Genomic DNA, 21,109 nt, shown 5'->3' with positions numbered 1-21,109 from the left:
AACCCATGATAGCTGCAGTTCGGTTGAGACATAAAAACAGGGGTATCACACTGAAAGGAGCCACCCAAATAATCTCATTATATGCGGATGTTACACTGCTATATGTCCGCAAACCAGATAAAAACATAGCCCCCATCATGGCTGACATTATTGAATTCGCACAGTATTCCGGATACACAATAAACAACTCCAAATCAGAAATCTTTCCGCTCACCCCCTCCACGAAAAGCCCTGCTCCAACGTGCGGCCTCAAGTGGTCAGAACGAATCATTAGATACCTGGGAGTGCTGGTTTCAGGCAATAGACAGACCCTGTATATGGATAACCACAACCAGGTGCTGCAAACAATCAATACCAAACTACAGGTCTGGAGGCACCTCCCAATTTCATTACACGGCAGAATTGCAATCCTTAAAATGATTGTGCTCCCAAAACTGCTATACCTATTTGTAAATATCCCATATGGCTGGGAAAGGAATTTTTCTCCAGGCTTCGGTCCATGGCGGTGTCATTTCTCTGGAATGGGGGGTGGCCAGGATATGTTGGGAAAAGATGACAGAACCATATGAAACAGGGGGAATAGTGGTGCCAGACTTCGAGCTCTATTACTTAGTGGCGCAGGCGCAGTTCGCAAGACACTGGTATGATGAGGCAGACAACTCCCCTCACACCTGGATAGAAGATTACACCACTACACCCACAGATGTTAGATCAGTCATTTATGATACAAGACATAAAGATTCATGTGAATTGGACCCTGTGAGCAGCACCGTGAGAGCCTGGGGGGCGATATTTAAAAGATTGAAAATAGAAATCCCACACAACCCCGAGACTCCCCTATGGAATTATCCAAACATTCCCCCTACATATGACACTAGTATACAGGAGGCCTGGGACCCCAACAAAGAGATGAAGGTGGGAGACATGTATATAGAGGGGAAGTTCGTAACTCTTGCTGTATTCACGAGAGGCATGGGAGGAGGCCCGCTCCGAACTCTACAGTACTATCGAATGAGATCTGCATATCAAGCATGCTGGCCGTCCTTCCCTGATGAACCCCCCTCCCACCCTTGTATACAACTGGTCACAACACAGGGCGGGCTGGGAATCTCCAAATTGTATAAGACAATACAGACCCACACTCCCACGACCAACCGGGTGAAAGAGAAGTGGGAAACAGATATGAAAATGCAAATACCTGGTGACAAATGGGGCAGATATTGTGGGCTCACGAAAAATGTATCCCTCAAGGCGGGACTGCACCAGATACAATTCAAAATCCTTAATAGATTGCACTAAACACCTGCTAAAGTTGCTAAATTCACACCAGACGACTCAGGCAATTGCCCCAAATGCGGGATCTCGCAAGCGGGATCATATCATATGTATTGGGAGTGCCCGGCAGTGGAGATGGTAGCTACCATGCTGACTGATGTCACACAGATCCCCCGCATTTGTCTCCGCAAAAATATTTGTTCAGGGATATTGGTAAATGTTTGGAAAAAGTTAGAAGACTGTTTAATGTATCATGTGTTATTGCCAAGGAATGTATATTGAAAGCATGGAAAAGCCCAAAACCCCCTACCATGAACACTTTTTTCCGTGAACTTACATATACCAATGAATGCGAGGAACAATACTTGCTCACCCAACCCAGCACAAGTCGACCAAAGGACATCTGGGGCCCCTTCAGGACGTACCTATGTGACATGCTTTCGGACAGTGAAACAGATATGTGAACTGTGTACTGCTTAACATGTAATGATGATATTGCTGTAAAGAAAACCATATGATATGTGGATGAGTGCCGATGTAACTGTTGAGACCTTTAATAAAAAGATATTTAAAAAAAAAAAAATGATGCTCCAACTCTGTCCAGCAAAAAGTCATGCGATTTGACAAGAGTACACTTCCCGGACCAACTTAGAACGGATCGGGTGGTGGTACAGCTGTTACAGACAGTGTTTTGGAACATCTTGTTGAAAAAAAACATGACGATGTGGTCAGGCTGGGGTTTGAAATATCAGCCGTAATACCATTGCCCTCCCAAGAGGAGGGAATATTACTGATGAAGGTAAAATCTTGGACATATACCGGGCAAACAAAGAAGGTGGTGTGAAAATGTTGGACAAGCAGGTGATGAGGACCTTAAAGCAGAAAATGTTTGAGTCCGAGGAGAGTTGGGGCTGGTCCTGGCTCGTAAGGAAAAAGATCAAATTAGACCAAGAATGGTCAAAAAAACAAAAAAAAAACAATCCAAAGTAAATATTTTCTGATCCTTTTGTCCTTTAATACACAGGGCAATGGGTATTTGTTTCATAATGCTCTATTAACATAAATACTAAGGAAACATTGTATGATTATTTTGCAGGAAACTTGGATCTGTGCAATTCCCTCTTTTGATGGTTGCTCTGTTCTTTTTTAGGCTGCCAAACAGGGTGAAAGTGGGCTAACTTATTTAGGGTTACTAACCTTGGTGTGTTCCAGCCCTGAGATTTCTGTGATTAAAAATGTTGATGTTGTTTTTTGCTGTATGGCAATCCACGTAGCAGTTGCAGCAGGGAAGACCTTGAATATTCTGATTGTGATTGTACATTGGCACCAGGGGACGTGCATGTTGGATGAGCTGCTTATATCTATTATGGCATTCAGAGCAGGTTGGCATGACTCAGTACCGAGGGGTCACATACTCCTGGTGGGGGATCTCAACTCTGAATGCATTAAGGGAACTATTTTGGAGTCTTATAGAAAGGTTAATTTGAACTACTGTGAAAAACTGAAGAATACAAGATTCTGAGATGCTGCCCTAACAGGTATGGGTCTGAGGTTACTGAATGGAACTGTGATGGGAGATGGTCCCCCCCACTCGACTTGGACAAATGGGGTGAGCTCCTTAATGTTAGATTACATTTATTAAGGACTGGATCTTTTTCACAATTGTATTCGCTTAGACAGCTGACAAACCCTGTAAGTGATTATTCCACTCTATCCGCCCTCTTTTATATTAAGTTGGGCAGAGGGTACGGGAACTTGTACCATCATAAATGTCCTGTATTAGCTCTGAATACACCGGGAAATTGCCTAGTTTGGACATTGTCTATTGTACATAATTGAGCAAGAACTAAGCATGGTACTTGGTGTAGATAAATTTGAATGTTTTGTTGAAGAAGTGATAACTGAATGCACCAAGGGCCATAGCCAGAAGCATCCCTCTAATATGGAACTGGTTGTACGAAGACGAGAACTGAGACGTCAGATCAGACAGACTAAAAACAACTGATGGCACAGGTCAGTTCTCATTACAAGAACTTGTTACGAGCCACACAATTGGGGAGATACCAGAGAGATGCACAGTGTATGTTGACAGCCCTAACAAACAAGAACTCAAAGGGCTCTTATCAATAATATAGATCGTTTGAATGAGGCAAGAATGATTAACACTGTGTCAGAAGATGACTGGATTAGACACCTGGAAAATCTGTACGTATATCTCCAGTGTACTCTAAGGCAGGCATAGTTATGGTGGGGTGCCCAGGCAGAGTCAGGCCGGACATAGATGTTTGCCTAGAGGTTATTGAGGGAATCATTAAGCACATTAGAACACCTTGTGCCCTGGCCCAAATAAATTGTCGAATTACGTATTCAAGTCTGACACAAATATGTTGTCAGTGCTTTTATCAATGCTATTCAAGGAAATTATGGGAACTGGTACATTTAATCCATCATGGGCCTTGGTGAGTATCATACCTATCTACAAGAAGATTGTCAGATCTGTACCGTGTAATTACAGACCCATATCCATAATGGACGCCAACTCAAATGTTTTTGCAAGCATCATGATGGAACATCTTGAGTCTTGGGCATCTGGATTGGGACTGATACCCAAGTGGCAAACAGGTTTCAAAAAGAATATGGGCACGGAAATTCATGGAATTGTATTGGAATGTATTCAGCAATCGGCATGGGCCAAGGGGGGGAACCCTGTATACTTAGCATCCGTGGATCTATCAGCAGACTTTTAAGATGTAGATCGCTGGCTGCTTTGGTCCAAGTTGCAACACTGGGGGATTCCAGGGGGTCTATTGCAACTCATAGTGGGCTTGCATGAAAACTCTATGGTTTGTGTTTGCCTGAATCAATAGGGCTTATTTCCACCAAGGTGTGATGCAGGGGTGCGTTCTTGCCTCCTGTCTCTACAATCTATACATGGTAGATATAGGAGCCTATCTGAGCACGAAAGCTTTGGTTTGCATATCCCAACAATTACCTTATATTTTATAACTCACCCATCGGGCTTCAGCATCTGCTGTATGGATTCATCCCTGAGTATCAATCCGAACAAAACATTAACACATTTGCGATAAAAGGCATCTTTGAACTGGTTTATAGAAGGGAAGTCTGTTAACAAGATAGATTGAGTCATCTGTATATCTTGGCGTCCTTAAAGCATCAAAGAGTACCAGGTCCACTGTTCCATTTGGCTAAGGGAGAAGGCCACAAAATTGGCAACTGAACTGCGTAGAGTGGACTTGCAGTATGGGAAATGTTCCTTACTACCAGCCATTTTTTATTACGAGTCAAAGATTGTACCAAAGTTGTTATATCATGCAGGAGTTAAAGGAAAATCCATGTAGGGTAAATAAATCCTTGTATGATTATGATTTGGTGAAAACTGTAGAGGAGGTTCATCAATACTCATCTCTATTACACTTGAAGGGGATCATAAGAAACGGGCATCACTGGCACTCTTATCTTTCCATGTACGTAAGGCAGCCCGTACCTCATGTATGCGTTTTCACTTGAATTTAAAGGAATGGTTCTCTCAAAAATGTTATTGCCCCACTTATTCAGGCATGCATTTTTAAGCATATTGTAATCGATCTTAAAACATTTTCCTATGCATTTTACCTTAGTTTTCCTCACTTTTACACATGTGAAAACAATTGGTTGGGTGCAGCCATCTTGTGCTCTTCTTATCCGTTGCTGCACCTGTCCCTCAAACTGACATCACTAGTCCAAAGGATATGCTCTACCTATTTTCATGATGCTTGTGGCCAGCGTAGCTAAACGTGCCCCATCAACACCCACGCCATAACATTACTTAACGCAGAACCAGGAAGATAAACATACAAATCATCTCACAGTGTGTAACTTTTCTTTCATGTCCCAAATAGGAGAGCAAAACATTATTTTTTTTAAGAAACCATCAATAGTCTGCAATGTAACAAGTGATTTTATTTTCTCAAGAGAATATTAACTCCACGAAACGAACAATATTTTTTTGACATACAAGTTATAGCTAGCATACATCACATGTTTTGAATGTTGCTTATAACGTTCTTATGATAAAGCAATTGCGATCAGTGATGGATCAAGCCCTGTACTCCAATTCTTGTGTGTACACCAGCAAAACGTTCTAATGATGCATATGGTGTTCTGTTCAGGTGAAGATATGGATTGTTTGCACTTTCAAGCACAACGCTTTCGCATCAGCATGTTTTCACAACAGAAACGATGACAGATTGCTACTTATTGCTGGTACTGCCAAAGGGCAGATTGGTCCCTGTCGATCATCCCACATAACAGTGACCAAATAAGCACCCTTGATGATTATCCGCCAATGTTAGTTGAACAATCCATTGGATGGTAGCTGAAAACTATGGCATACACAGAACGGTACAATATAGCTGTGTATAAACCGGAATACAATTATATATTTTATATAATATATTTTAGTAGCCATTCTGTAATCGAATATAGCAAGATGCCATATAATTCAGAGCCGGATGAAACCTAATCATAAATACAAACCACACAGAATGAACACACACATGACAATGGGGGAGTATTTGAAACCACAACTTGCATGTAAGTTTAGCGCTGTGAAGTAGGTATAGCTCCCAATGGGATGGACAACTAGATGCACCTGCTTCACATAGTGGGCCCTACCAGAAAATAAAAGAACAACAACTGTAACATTTTATGTTGAACTACCGAACAATGCCATTGTAATGGAACAGGTAAGATTAGTGATCGAAAAGGGATCCAAGTGTCCACGGAAAAGGTTCAGCCACGCCCCTCCCCCTAAACCCCACTTTATGGTGCACAAGGATGAAACAGTGACAGCACACCAGGATATTCCAGGGGATAAAGCAGTTTAGATATCATTAGCCTGCATACAGTTTGTGGTTGCGGGTCTTCGAGGAATAATCATCACGATATGGTCCATCTAACAACCCATAAATCTGCACCACATATATTGGTGTGCAAGGCCAGTAATCAATACGTCCCAAAAAATCACACCTCTAATCACTCAACTTTAAACTATACATGAATAACAATTATTACTAGACAGATAAACAAACCGTGAGTTACGCACTCAGATTTTTATAGTGCGCAGTATGAATATCATTCAGCAAAAAATAACGTACTGTCTCAATTCTTTTGGTCAAATTACACGTTTGCACATCTCTGAATTAGTCATTAATCGCACAAATATTATGTATAGTTGAGCTTACATAATTTCAGGAAGTTCCATTTTCTCGATGTCACGTTGACTAAATGCTCCGAATAACAGATTGCTGAAACGGAAACAAAATTTTCATTTGTCCACTTTCAATCTAGTAAATGTTATCATTTTTGTGGGTATTCAACACATTGGGCCTCATACGGGTCTGGCGGTAACCATGCCGGTAAAATCGGCAGGTTTCTGCCAGATCCATTATGAATTACCAGCACCTGACTTCCCGGTGCCAACGGGTTATTCCGAGTCCGGTGGAGGGGAATTCAGGCACTGGTAATTTGATAATTCCCCATTCCCAATGAGTCCCATAGTACTCAGTGGGAATGGGGAACACAGAAGCACCGGCACCGTTAATAACAGTGCCAGTGCTTCTGTGAAAATCTGCCGGCGGGTTCCGTTCTGCCAGCCAGCTCTGACACTGGTGGGCGGGACTGCACCTGCCTGCAGAGTCGTACTTTGCCGGTACAGAAACACTGGTGCCGGTAGGTGCACCGGCACCAGTGTTTCCGGACCGGCACTGTGGTAATGAGGTCCATTGTGTCCTTCGAAGAGTTGCTAACTTTCACTCAAGGCAAAATGACAATAACATTCTGTTTTCAGTGACTGCAGCCAGAGATGGTAGGTTTCAATTTTATGAAAGAAAGCCACCAAAAAAAATAAAAAGAAAAGAAAACTGAACAAGACGCTGCTTTGGGCAAGTGGTTCAGAAAACCAATGAGAGTTACTAACATCTATGTAAAATATTTTTCCCCACAGGAACGTAAGAACAACAGAGAAAGATATGTGTTGCTGCTACCTCCGTGGATATATCATCTCTGTAAGAAAATTCAATCGAAAACTCACCTCTCCCTCGCCCAGCACTGTTTCATGGCACAAAGCAGAGAATGTGTGGGTCATAGTGACTGTATCTCTTCCTCCCTTCCCCCTGGCACCAGCCCTCACGCCTCCAAGGTGCCTGCCATAGTGATGTAGTAGTAGGTTTAGCATATTATTGTAGTTTTCACAATGTAACTTATGAGAAACCTGACCTTCACTCCATGGAGAGAAGAGCCGAGCTGACCCATGTGGGAATTGACAGATGGCTGAGAAACAAACCAATTGTACCCTGGCAACCCCAATGTAGCAGGATCATGTAAACTGTCTTTACAATCAACTGTGTGGGTAAGACCCTATATGTGATGTCATTACTGACGCTGTTGCCTCTCAAAAGGCAACAACATTCATTCTGCAGTCAGAATGTTCTCAAGCAGCAGAGTCCTGTGCTGATATTTTTTGTATTATGTACAATGAAACCTTGCTATCCTTGCAAGCTATCTCTTGGCTTCCTTCCCTAGAGGGTTGTATTCATTCTTGCGTGAGCATAACAGGGGACTGCCTTCAATTGCACAGCGCTTACTATAATTTGCATTTCCGTTCATACTCCCTTGTGCACCTGAGGCAGCCCTCTCTACCATCATGCGAGGCAGGTGATTTAGCGTGCCCATACTAGATAAGATACATTCATGCTCCAACTAGGCCATGTGCCAATCAGCCATGCTAGTGCATAGGGGATGAAAGGAGGAGCCTATGGGTGTACAAGTACTGGCGGAAGGTGTTTAGATTGATTTCTAAACTCTTACCAGATATGCCAATGTTTAGGAGGCCACCCTCAGTTTTGTGAAACTGGGGAACTTTCTGAAAAAGTCAGACAAATCTAGGTAGCTTGGCAGGTGGTCAAGAATAATCCTCAGGAGGGGTGATAGTGATCTGAAGCCCACAATGAGCACATGCAGCAAACAACTGCAAATTACTCTTAGACAAGTACATATGAAAGATATCTATACATTTATTGTCGACAGGACCAACAGATACAAGTAAACTTCAGTTATGCGAAAACAGTTACCACACACAATACTATACTATACAGCATGTATACAATATGTTTACTAATGCAACAAATGAGAAAAACACAGCCACAACCTGTAAAGAGAAGGGTTGGTTAACACACCAGGAGCTTGAGACAATTTTTTGGAGTCATTCCCTAACTTTCTAGTCCAGCCCTAAGAAGTGGGTACCCTTGGGCTCAGTAGTGCATCAAGGCACACAATTGCACTGGTGAAGCAAAAAGCAGGTCTTCTTGGGAAGGCTGTAGAAAGTCAGGAAGGGGCCTGAGGTGATGAAGAATTGGTTCCCACTATTCAAGTAGGATGTGCCCTTGGTGGCAGAACAGTTTTTAAAAGGTGAGAATAGCTGGCGAGTGCAGGCTAACCCAGCCAACATCAAATACCTTTAGGGGATATACGTGCATAAAAGGTATTGGTTGTGCCAGTGGAAAACCCTCAAGCGATGCAAAATCTTGATCCGTGTAGCCAACTGGAGCCATGGGATAGATTTTATGTCTGTGATGACATCCTTTTTAGACCTTTCCATTGCCCTTTCATCAAACTTATTGTCGACAGGACGCACCTCCACTTCGTCCATATGAAAATCATCTACCTTATTGGAGCGACTTATTGTGCCTGCTAAAGGGTGGCTGCTAGGACAGTTTTTCTAAAATCCAACTAAGGGCTTAGTAAACCATGCAACTGAGGCAGTCCAAGACTCCACTCTTAATCTAAGGCTGTACCACCTGAGTTCAGGGTAGCGTAGAAAGAGTAGCCAGCCTTATTTTAGGAGGGAGTGAGGGTTGTAGAATCAATACAAATGACATTTCAATGCAAATGGTCCTAGGAATCACTGAAACACTATGCATTGTAAAAATATATGGTTTATTTAAATATGAATAGGTCTGGATACATTTTGGGGGGAAAAAGTACTGTCACATTATTTTTGGAACACCTAACAGGAGTTTGAGGGAAGTCAAAACCAATAGTTACTTTTAGATTACTTCGGTAATACCAGGGTAGTAGACCCTATCAGTTGTACTGTGACGCTAAACATGAAATCCCATTTCAATATACTTTTCTGATATAGTGAAACACAGATACTAGGCACAGTATAAACCTATAACTCTGATTCAGGATAACTTAGTTATTCTAGGGGAGTTGGACCTAAGGAGTGTACTATTCAATTACAGTTTTGTTTCACCGCACAGACTAAGGGGAACAATAACTATAACTTATTTTAGGACAACACAGTTATGATCAAGGTAAGTAAAACCTATACACATGTTACATGAGTTATAAGCAATTTAAAGGTAGGTGTAACCTAAGACTTGTTTTGTGTCTGTCTAAAACAGGACAGGGAAAGCAAAACTCAGTGTTACACTTTATGAATGACCCAAAGTTATTTTATGTAGGTAAAACCTAAGGCAGACTTATTCTGGACAGGCTAACAACAAGTCAGGGGAAGCAAAATCCAGTTGGGGGACACATATACAATTATCCTAACAGGAATGATAAAGTGAAACCAACAGCATTACTTGTGTGGAAGAGGCACAACCAATTTGCATGTGAGTAAAATAACCTTATATCTACTTTCAAGAATGGCAGAAAATGTCTATGGTAATTAAACTAACCTTTTATCTACTTTACAAAAAGATTAGAACATAATTTCTTATAATGTGAAGACAGTTTGAATCCTCTAAGGAAGTTAAGGTTAGCCTTTCATATCAGTAAAATTGTTCAACAAATTACTGCCATCAGCCATTAATGTTATGTTTTTCCTTGTAACATACATGTTACATGTATTTAAAATGAGAAAGGGGATACTCAGTATCTCCCCGGCACTCAACAAAAGGTGGGTGTTGCTGGTCTCACTTCATAAAATGTAACAGGGATCCAAAGATTCTTTCTACCATTGGGAAATGTAGTTCCCTCAAGGTTAACGAGAGAAAGTTAAGCATGGAGCGCCTAGGGCAACCCAGCAACAACAGGAACATATTGCCAAAAAGTTGTCAAAGAGAATACATTTTAAAAGACACTATAGAGACCCCAAATAATCAGACCCATAAAAAGAGTAAAATATTCTATGATTGTCGAAAAAGGTTCCAACTCACAGAGGTATGAGAAAAAATAATTAGTAAAGCTAGGGTTCAGGTCAGGAAGATGTATCATTACTATGAAAATATTACCTAAAAGAGGCCATCAGCGCAAATGCCATGGATTGCATGTGTGCATGGGATTTGGGTCTAGTGTACATTTCACAAATGGCAAAATCCATGTGAATATAATTTTCCCACCCAAATGTGCAGTCCAGCAACGAAGTACGAGTGCAATTCTCTTCTGAGCAATAGTACCAATAGCAACCCCAGACGTGTGTGTCTTGTACAAGGAGGATGAGCAATATAAATGAAGGAAAGGTAAAATATATACATTAATGCATCATAAACCTGATTATATTGGCATGAATACATTATTTGTAATAGATTATGTAGCATTAAAATTGCAAGTGTAATGTTTTGTGGCATTGCATGTGTCCTGGGAACATAATCAGGATCCATACCAGGAGTATGCATTGCCAACCCAGTGTTTACTTCCTTTTGTCCATAAGTGTACATTGGATCAATGGTGCATCAATGAACGCCATTTTTCAAGTAGAATTTCTAAAGATCGATCACAAGTTTTGGAGCTCCACCAAAGATGGTTGCTGATAGACTGAGACCACATTAAAAGGTTTTCTGAACTCTTTTTTTTTACCTGCATCTATCATTTTTTTATTGATTGATTTGACAAAGTGCCATACATCAAATTGATGCCAGATTTGTGGAAACTGCTCTTGCGTGGCCTTGGCGATTGAAACATGCCTGGCAGTGGCTACCAGGTCTATTTGCATTCCCCTTGATTCGAGATGTTCAATGGAATTACTGTTACCATGTTTCTCAATGGCCATTGATGATGTATGTTCAGACACCTGCACAATGACCGAACTCACAATTATTTTACTTTCCATGTCTTGAAAGTGGTATGTGCGGTATACTTAAATCCTGGACTGTCACACTGTCCATCTTCTCTGTGAAAGATAGTGAGCTAAAGACTCTGGCTAAGTCTCTCGTAACCAGGACTAATGTCTGGCAGAGAGACCCCCAGGACCCCCCTTGTCAATTTGCATATTTAAGTAACTTTGGGTCTCACCCTAAGTTACTAGGGGAATCCAGACGTGGACCCCTTGCTCACTATTCTTAGAGAGGCACAGCTCCTCCCTACTGATGAGGTTCAACCAGACCGAAACACGTGTCTGGGGATGCTGTTGGTACTCTTGTTCAGAGGAGAATTGCCTAGCATTTCGGTGCTGGACTGCCCCAGGGCAGGACAAAGACTGATATGTTTGGGATATTTCTTCTCTGTGAAAGATAGTGAGCTAAAGACTCTGGCTAAGTCTCTCGTAACCAGGACTAATGTCTGGCAGAGAGACTCCCAGGACCCCCCTTGTCAATTTGCATATTTAAGTAACTTTGGGTCTCACCCTAAGTTACTAGGGGAATCCAGACGTGGACCCCTTGCTCACTATTCTTAGAGAGGCACAGCTCCTCCCTACTGATGACGTTCAACCAGACCGAAACACGTGTCTGGGGATGCTGTTGGTACTCTTGTTCAGAGGAGAATTGCCTAGCATTTCGGTGCTGGACTGCCCCAGGGCAGGACAAAGACTGATATGTTTGGGATATTTCTTCTCTGTGAAAGATAGTGAGCTAAAGACTCTGGCTAAGTCTCTCGTAACCAGGACTAATGTCTGGCAGAGAGACTCCCAGGACCCCCCTTGTCAATTTGCATATTTAAGTAACTTTGGGTCTCACCCTAAGTTACTAGGGGAATCCAGACGTGGACCCCTTGCTCACTATTCTTAGAGAGGCACAGCTCCTCCCTACTGATGAGGTTCAACCAGACCGAAACACGTGTCTGGGGATGCTGTTGGTACTCTTGTTCAGAGGAGAATTGCCTAGCATTTCGGTGCTGGACTGCCCCAGGGCAGGACAAAGACTGATATGTTTGGGATATTTCTTCTCTGTGAAAGATAGTGAGCTAAAGACTCTGGCTAAGTCTCTCGTAACCAGGACTAATGTCTGGCAGAGAGACTCCCAGGACCCCCCTTGTCAATTTACACTGTCCATCACCAGCTAGCCTGAAACGTTTGCCAGAGAATGTACTGTTCATTGAGATCTGTTCGAGTTTCCAGCCATGCCTAACAGCGGGCAATAGGAATTCCCTCTGAATGTAATACTGGGTTTTAGCAAGGCACTCAAGTCCCACAAATTGACAGAAACTGGATTCCTTACTGAAATGTGATCCGCTGATCTGTAGATCTACTGAACAAAGTACATTTCCAGCAGGCACTTTGCAGAGCATCAGTTGAGCAGACCATACAAAGGTATTATGGAGGTGGATACATCTGGCCTGGATTTTCAGGTTGGTGCCTTGTAATATATGAGGCACATTCACCAATGGCTCCCCGAATATGTTCCTTCTGAATTTATAATCACATCTCAGCATTTGTACAATCTCTAGCAGGCAGCTGTTGAATACAATATATTTTTGCTCCTTTAATAGCCAATCGTCCTGCAGTACTGTGTTTGGCGATTCAACTGTGGTGGACAATTCCTCCAAACGAGGCAAACTGAAGTCAAGATCCTGAGCAAATTCCTCAGTCCATTGCTTTGAAGCTTCAGCCTCTGTTAGTTCAGGTTGTGATATTCCCACATGAATTGGAGAAGCAGGTAACATTGAATGTTTGTTGGGTGGCACATTCTTAGAGGTTGTAGATTGTGTCAAAGTGTCTGCATGCAATTGCAATGCATTTTCATTGTTTTTAGTTTCATCTGGTCGAGTTTGCACAAAGTAGGTCCTTGGTAAATTTGTACGGTTCGCAGACGAGATTCCATTCATTTTCCGGCTACTGGATATATGCAGCACGAGTTTGAATATTGACTGGACCACGCTGTGCCTCAAATAGTAGTTTCTCCATTGTGAAATCAGTTTGGCAAGCAACATCTTTTGTTTCAGTTGTTGAATCTTTATACTCCTTTTCCTTCTGGGCCTCTAACAGATTTATAGAAAAATGTGCTCAATGTATAACACGCATACAGAAGATATGATTTTCCAATTAAAAACATAATATGACTAAAACATCTGCTTAAAAACTTCTCCAAAGCAAACTGTTTTTTTCTTAACCCTTGATTCCTTAATTCTCTTAGAAACAGTGGCCTTCACTTTGATGACCGCAACATGAAGCTGAAAAAAGAGCATTTTTATATGGTTTAAATCCAGGAATGTGATTTCCACTCAAACAAACATATGCACATATATACAAACAGAACCAACTTGACGGGCTTCAAAACATTACAACATTATAAAAATGTATTCCAAATTCAATGTGATGCCCAATTGTATTTCATTTTAGGTTATTTATACCTCTGGTCCATGTGCCTCTTCTAATTCCACATCTTGAGTACATTCCTTGGAGAGAATAATCATTTAAAAAAATTAAATGTCAATCTTACTGAAATGTAAAATGGTTCATCGCACAGAGCCCTTCATGCACTATTGCAGCGTTGTCTGCATTAATAAGATTCCTCTACCCTTTCCATGTAGATAGTAGTTGTTGGATGGATGGGTGAGGCGGCCTGGGACCTGCTGCTCGTGTCTGATGGGTCTGGCGGGCTGCGCGCGAGGCGACAATGCTTCAATAGTAACGAAGAGGGCACACATCCACATGCCCACAAATGAGCCCTGATGAACGTGGTTTAGCCACCCTTTACTACAGAAACCGGTCGGCTGATGAATGACCTGACATAGAGCATAACAAGATTACACAGAGTCAGAGCATTCGGACTAAGGATCCCCAGATCAATGAACCCCGAGGGTCCAACTTTACCAAATAATTGAAAGAGAAGGATCCACCAAAGAAAATTCTTCATAATTTTATAACATTTCTGCACCTGCCCGACAGAGAAAACCTATTAAAGATGTCAGTCTTTTTCATCAAGAAAACAGCAGACACATGGCCCACACATCGTGGCCCAACATGTGTTTTTTAGCATGACACAGTGCACACACATGCGCTTGAAAGCCAAGCCAGAGACATGGGCTCACCCAAATCTTTTTTAACGAAGAAACTGTAGTGTTTCCTAAAATTATTACAAACCATATACCATAAGGTTTGTTGTTGCAACACAAATAGAACATGCGTATGAACATACCCTTGAAAACATTGCACATAATTTGGTCATAATAAACATTTCAGATTTCACCTGATAAACTTCCGTGATGACACATGGACTTGATATGAGATTACCCTGCAAAGCATATTGATTATAATGTTGCCTGCAAAAGTAGTTTGCTTTGTAATGTTTCCTTTGTAATCTATCTGCATTAGGAATGAAGTGTAACGTTAGAATCAAAATACGGAAAGTGTTAAACAGTGCAAAGTTACATGCATTTCAGTCTCAAAGTATATCCTTTGTAGGATTTGCTTTCATTCTAGCCAGGAAACTGTAAGTATGCATACCTAATACTCTGGACCTGTTGCAAAGAATGAAGTGATTGCAGTTGAAATTCCAGCATCTCAGTAACATAATACTTGTTTTAATACGGATGAACAAGCTAAATGAAACTGAAAGAATTACATGCTAACAATGGTTCATATAGAGGGACACCGATACATGCCACTTTGTGTAAATAACCAATACTACATAATCATCAAATTCCAAGCTCAACACATACATGTATTGTTCATTTGCATATTGTACAATATAATAACTTGATAGGCGAGTGAGGGTGATGTTGACGGAAAAGTAAGTGATGCAGAAATCTTGCTCCCTCATTTTTAGTACATTGTGAGAAAAGAGTAAAATGGAAAATGGAAATTAGTATTAGAAATGTGGCCACATCCAATGCTGTAAAAGTCGGTAGGGCTCCCCATTAGGATACTAGACGTGTCACTGGTTTCGTCACTGATGAGGGTCTGTGCTAACATCACTGTGCTCTACGTAAAGAAGGACATGCAACCCAACACATTTCAAAAACATTGTGTGACTTTTAAAGGGCTCTATGGATGTTTTTACTGAGGGTCACATTACACTGATTAGAGACTCCCTAAATTGGGGATATATAAAGTATACTAAAGTGGACCATTTAAAAAAAAAATCTGTGATGGAAATAAACACTGAAAACTATAACAAGTTCATGAAGTTACCTTTTCAATACACTATTTTAAATAAATAGAGAGATCATAGAGGATACATATGTATACAGAACACTGTTCTACATACCAATAGACTTAACAAATTCATCATCTACTACTCACCTGAGCCAGCGTGTGCCGAAATTGAGTCAGAATTGCATTTGGAAGCAATTTACAAAGAATTCTGGGTCAAAGCTTTTTTGGTGTACTTTGATTTTTCGTACATATCGTTGGTAAAGTGCAGGCTGCGGGCTCAGACTCAATTGGCTCTCACGTCTCCCAAGACAGCCTGGACTCTACTTTCAATCTCACCCACTGAAAAACCACACTTTGTAATCCATCTTCTTATTAAATCAATATCCTGCGTGAATATATGAAGGACTGTGTCCTGAGTTTTGGCATGGCTCACGGAAGGGCAACCAATACGATACAAGAAGGCATTCTTGAAAGGTCTGTAAGATCTGGATGAAAATATATATATATATATATATATATATATATATATATATATATATATAATACAAATAATATTACATGGATGTGAATAAAGCAATTATTACACAGCTTTGTCTGTAAAGTTTGCTTTAAAGAAAGAAAGAAAACCTTTGTAAGCTAGTCGAATTAACAAAGTGATAACTTTCTTTCAGAATTGATTGTTATACTGCAAATCTCAACTTATTACTCGTGCATTGCATGAACTTTCAATCATCAAAAGGAAACTTGCTTGCAAACATGGACCACAAAACATTCCATTCTATTACAATGCACAGTGATGCAATATGCTATTTACCGAGATCAAAATAGATCATACATTCGATAATGGTGAAGTCTCTGAGATAAATGAACATTAGAATACTGGCTACATTAGGTGGAAATCGATAGAAACTTACATAGCAGCGATCGATGAACATAGAGAAGCAAATAGGTGACCTGCCCTTACTTGGATGAACAAATGAGCCGATTCAGCAAGCAGGGGAGCAAGTAGCCATGAAACAGGTATCTGGGGAACAGGTAGCTCAATGACGATATACCTTGTAGATCTCAGAGATGTTCTCCTGGTAAATGTCAAGGTGTTTATAAAGGCTTAGAAAAGTGGGTGTGTATGTGAATATGTGGCGTGTTTATTGACACCCACACAGCCTCGATGGCAATGTTTCAGTTCTGCAGTACCCACCCACCCAGCCCACTTGTGAGCGCACAGGCATAGGCCTGCTCGTGCTGCATATAGGGCAATAGGGCAAGGGTTGAACCACAAATGCACCATGCTTGTGTTGGTAATTTCTTTTTAGGAAAGTGCCCAACATTTTGGGGCCATGTGGGCCAGTTTGATAAATTACTTCAATATGCAGCTAGTCGTAGTGAACACTGTTGCTCAATATATATTTTTTTAAATGCACAATTTGCATAACCTTTTCATCAAAATGCTCACCTTTGGATGATATTCAAACAGTGTCCAAAAAGGAATGATTAGCGACTTTGAACTGTGTTCCATGTTTTGTTCGGTGTCCGAGATAAACTTATGGACCAGTTTGACCCTGTTCATCGGTGCCAACTGCCATTGATACTAGGGAGGAGGATGGATGGGGATGAGGTGAGAGCAAAGGTCCCGGAACACTGCTCAATGGCCAAAAACATATGTTGATTGCAGGGACGGGGTCTTGAAGCGGGGAGTCAGGAGACACCTGGTCTGACCTGGAAATGTGGACAATGGATATCACAAAATATGGGACACATTATTTGAAGATAGTTGCAGCCACATCAGCATAGCATAAAGGCATGTGGACACAAGTAGTGAACAAGATAGGAGGTTGGAAATCACATTGTATCACCAGATGTAATAAGACCAGAGCTAACATAAGCAATATCTTTGAACAGATAAGAGAAACCCTACAAATCAGCATGTATCATGGGGCATTTCTTTGTTGGTAGGACAGGAAAGTAGACCGAAAAGTCAAGAAGCAAACTACCATTTAAAAACATGATCACAGCTCGGTGGTAGGAGCCTATTCTGACACAGAGCATTTCCACAAACATGGAACACACCTGTCATTAAATGGGATGAATTATTCCATACAGGGACTTTATACATACTAGCAACAAGGAGGTGCAAATAGAGCTTTAGGAGAGCAAAGGTCTTTTGGGTGAACGGGAGTGGCCCTGGACCCACTCAGGTTTGGCGGCATGGGCCTGGAAGGAAACTGCCAGCAAGCACAAGAGTGCTCACCCGACAAAATGGAGGTCCCCAACACATGGACCTGATAGCCCACATTGGCGACAGTTGGTGAGCTATGATAACGCTGCACACCTGTTCATTTGTGACATAACAACAGTAATTGTGTTTGGTTTATTATTGTTATGTTTAATAAAAGCCACAGACTCTTATTGCCATCACAAAAAAAAGAGGCTGCATAATTACTTATGATGCGTAATGTATATTTTCAATGCTACACAGAGGCTAGCTAATCAACAGCTTGTGGCACCCTTGAGCGTCCACACCCACCAAGCTGCCTTGCAAGCACATGGTCTTAGGTGTCTAGGTCTGGGGAGGTCATGTGTACAATGGTCACCATGAGGAAGTTCCCTTTGAAGTGTACATGGTGTTTGGCAACTGGAGTGTTGCCGCCCACCTAGCCCCCTTGGGAGCGCATGGTCATAGGTGTGAACTGCATTGATACTGGAGGAGGGATGGATGGGCATGGAGCGAGCGCAAAAGGCCCCGAACACTGCTGAAGGGACACAAACGTATGTTGATTGCTAGGGCAGGGTCTTTAAGAGGGGAGTCTAGACAAACTGGGTCTGGGGAGGCCAGGTGAACAATGGTCACTGTGTGGAAGATCCCTTTGAAGTGTAGAAGGTGTTTGGTAACTTTAGTGTCCCAATGGGAGCGCACGGTCATAGGTATGAACTGCCATTGATAATGGAGGAGGGGTGGATGGGCATGAAGCGAGCGCAAAAGGCCCCGAACACTGCTGAAGGGACACAAACGTATGTTGATTGCCATATGTTGATTGCTGGGGCAGGGTCTTCAAGAGGGAAGTCTGGAGACACTGGGTCTATGGAGGCCAGGTGAACAATGGTCACCGTGCAGAAGATCCCTTTGAAATGTACATGGTGTTTGGCAACTTGCGTATTCCCACCCACCCAGCCAGCCCCATTTGGGAGCGCACAGTAATAGGCGTGAACTGCCATTGATACTGGAGGAGGGATGGATGGCAATGAAGCGAGCGCAAAAGGACACAAACACTGCTGAAGTGACACAAGTGTATGTTGATTGCAGGGTCTTCAAGAGGGGAGACTGGAGACACTCTGTCTGGGGAGGCCATGTGAAAAATGATCAGTGTGTGGAAGATCCCTTTGAAGTGCATATGGTGTTTGGCAACTTGAGTGTTCCCACCCACTCTGCCCCCTTGGGAGCGCACAGTCATAGGTGTGAACTGCCATTGAGACTGGAGGGGGGATGCATGGGCATGAAGCAAGCACAAAAGACACCGACACTGCTGAAGGGACACAAATGTATGTTGATTGCTGGGGCAGGGTATTCTAGTGGGGAGTCTGGACGAATCCTTTGAGTTTTACATGGTTTTTGGGACCTTGAGCGTTCCCACCCATTCAACTACTGGAGGGGGATGGATGGGGATGAGGTGAGCGCAAAAGGGCACTGACTCTTCTTTCATGACCCTCAAAGAGGATTGAGCCTGTTCTTGATTCACTGAAAAATTCAAACAACTGTTCCTATATGCTCATTTGTATTTTATTTAGTTGGGTGATGTTGATGGCACAAACAAACTACACAGTGTATTCTTGTGGTTGCAGCACAGTGTGTGAAAATCCCCTGTACTGTCAGCTGTCACTGAGGAATTTGGCTCGAATGGCTCGAACGACACAGGCATTACTCTTCGAATGCGTAATCCAAGCCTCCCATAAAGCCACCATGTAAACGAACGGTAGGCCACCAGCATGTACCACCTGTGAAAGAGAAACTTAAATATTTTAATTGAATGAACCAGATAATTGTACCACCTTAGTCAAAATTGCATCCTAAATTCTATGGCATAGTTGCCCTTAGAAAAGTAACTTCCTGGAAAAATATACTTGGGCTTTGAAGTATCAACAGATTACAAAAGTGAACACCCATTCAAGCCAGAACGGTTTGGGCCATAGAGAAATATTGTTTTTTGGTTGAAAGTGAAAGACACGTAAGCGATGAACACTCTGATTTGCACTAAGTGAGAGAAATATATTCAGTTTACATAGTAAATTAATTTGTCAGTGATCAATCAAAGTTACAACAATCTAGGAGAACAACATGAAATGTTAGTTGTCTCAGTGGTCAAAATACATCGCATCTAAAGTATACTTATTTGTTACTTGGATTGTGAGGGTGAACTTTTGCGCAAAGTTTGTGCATAGGCACCATCATATTCCTCAACATGGTCCTTGCGAGGCAGGCTGCCCTGAAGTTATACAGCTCAGTAAAGCATAGCAGTAGTGTGTCTTCTTTGGCTATGTAGGCTGAGCATCCAGAGCTTTCTTGGCAGCAGTAGTTCTCCACCTCATTTGGCATGAACTTGCAGCGGTTGCAGGTACACCAGGTGGAAACGTCTTCAATGCGACTACGCTCAGGCTCATGCTCCAGTGATTCATCTTCTCAACTATCATCCAATTCCCCATCGTTTCCGCTTCTTTCTCTTTCTCTTTCCATTATTTCTTCTTCAGAATACTCAGGCTCATACTGGTATGGCTGTATTGTTGCCATTATACAACACATATTTAAATAAAATGGAAGTACTGAGTTAAATCAGTTCTGCTTAAGTACCTGTTTGCGGGGCTTTGTACTAGGAAAATAGTTGAACAGAGCAGAAACGAGTCACAGGCGATTGAAAAAGCAATGGTATCTGCTCAGAAAGAGCCTGTTTATGCTTGTTGAGGAAAGAAGTGTCCTGGCATTTCCATGGAGACATATCAATAGCTTGTGCACAGAGAACGTTGACACAAGACATTCATTGGTGTTTTGAAAAGGGGTGTAAGAGTCTAGTGATGTCAGTTTGAGGGGTGGGCGATCTGTGTTCATGCCACGAGGGCTCTTGAACTTAGGGTGATGCACCAACGGATAAGATTATCCCAAGATAGCTGTGCCCAACCCATTGTTTTCTCATGTGTAAAAGTGAGGAAAACTAAGGTAAGATGCATAGGAAAAAATGTTAAGATCGATTGCAGTATGCTGAAAAATACATGCCCGAAAGACCGGAACAATACAATTTTTGAGCAAACTATTCATTTAATCTATACTAAGGATGTATTCTCTAAATACGGTTTTGTTAAGGAAGACTCACTTGCATGCAGATTCAGTGTTGATGTGAGTCAGATTGAAAAGTTGAAACATTTGTTCATGTACTGTGGGTCTGTCGAACAACTGAGAAATGTGGTTCTTCGAAAGTTCTTAATGTACTTCAATAACCCTGGCTCTGACCCTTTATGAAACTATTGCAT

This window comes from Ambystoma mexicanum, chromosome 6q (genome assembly GCF_040938575.1).
Source record: "Ambystoma mexicanum isolate Mex_15411 chromosome 6q, UKY_AmexF1_1, whole genome shotgun sequence".
NCBI classification, from domain to species: Eukaryota; Metazoa; Chordata; class Amphibia; order Caudata; family Ambystomatidae; genus Ambystoma; species Ambystoma mexicanum.
This window is presented reverse-complemented; position numbering follows the sequence as displayed.